This window comes from Dipteris shenzhenensis, unplaced genomic scaffold, assembly GCF_047967505.1.
Source record: "Dipteris shenzhenensis isolate YYH24624 ecotype China unplaced genomic scaffold, Dip_SZ_1.0 scaf0125, whole genome shotgun sequence".
NCBI classification, from domain to species: domain Eukaryota; kingdom Viridiplantae; phylum Streptophyta; class Polypodiopsida; order Gleicheniales; family Dipteridaceae; genus Dipteris; species Dipteris shenzhenensis.
This window is the reverse complement of record NW_028239431.1, coordinates 54,303-55,345: the sequence shown is the minus strand read 5'-3', so window position 1 is coordinate 55,345 and position 1,043 is coordinate 54,303. Positions and strand designations below refer to the sequence as shown.

At 42.1% G+C, this 1,043-nt stretch overlaps 1 non-coding gene across 1 annotated transcript; it reads right to left on the bottom strand.

The window, feature by feature from the left end:
* Nucleotides 1-750: 750 nt before the first annotated feature.
* Nucleotides 751-824, bottom strand: TRNAW-CCA (transfer RNA tryptophan (anticodon CCA)). The gene has a single exon. It is a non-coding gene; the product is annotated as a tRNA-Trp (tRNA).
* Nucleotides 825-1,043: the final 219 nt, after the last annotated feature.

Genomic DNA, 1,043 nt, shown 5'->3' with positions numbered 1-1,043 from the left:
GTATCTGATACATATAATTGAGATATTAATATCCAATCTTGTCTTGTTCCTCTTTCTGGGAAGATTCGATTCCTCCCACTCATTCAGAGGTTGGAGATATTTCGATGAACTGTCGATCCCATTCCCAGCTTCTGAAACGCGATCTTCTCGTCGGATAAACTGCTCTCATATGTCTACCAAGCTTCGAATCCCCTTTCGATAGTTCCGAGTAACCAATTATTTTTCTACTAACCTATCTGCTAAATCAATTTGGTACTTAAATCTATGCTTACTCCACCGAGTCACTTCGCTTTTCTATCGTCCGCACCAATCTCAACTTCAGTATTATTTGTTGGATTGAATAAGATCCGGCTTATATGATACAAGAGTATCAGCTTAGAAGGAACGAGGAGTGCCCATTAGCACTTACTGATCCGCCGCACTTACCAATCATCTATTACCAATTAATACCTGAATCTTTTTCGGTAAGTATTTGTACTAAATGTATGTGAACCCAAATGGTTGAAGCACTGCTATCCGGAATTGTGTTGGGTTTGATCCCAATAACTCTAGCTGGATTATTTGTAACTGCATATTTGCAATATCGACGTGGCGACCAACTAGATATTCGGTAGAAGACGGAGACTCATTTGCCATATCCTTCTCCCATTCCTAAGATCTCTCTGGTAATCCAGAGGGATCGGGAAATGCAAATTCTTAGTATGTGTGGGTATTGGTCGAACCAGCTGATACCGACTTGAGTCGGAGAAACACGCCCTGTAGGATTTGAACCTACGACATCAGGTTTTGGAGACCTGCGTTCTACCGAACTGAACTAAGGGCGCTCCATTCCCCACGTAAGCCAGTTTCCATTCTAATCAGAATCTGCGGACATCCGGACACGGGAATAGAATCAGACTCTTAATCGGAGTGGTTCTTTCACCGACCAGGAGAGAGGAAGATAAATGGAATGTCTCTTGTGGGGGAATCAGTTGAATAACACAAACAATCTACCCAGATGGATTTCTCTTGTCACCAATTTCTCACCAATATCATTTTGGGAT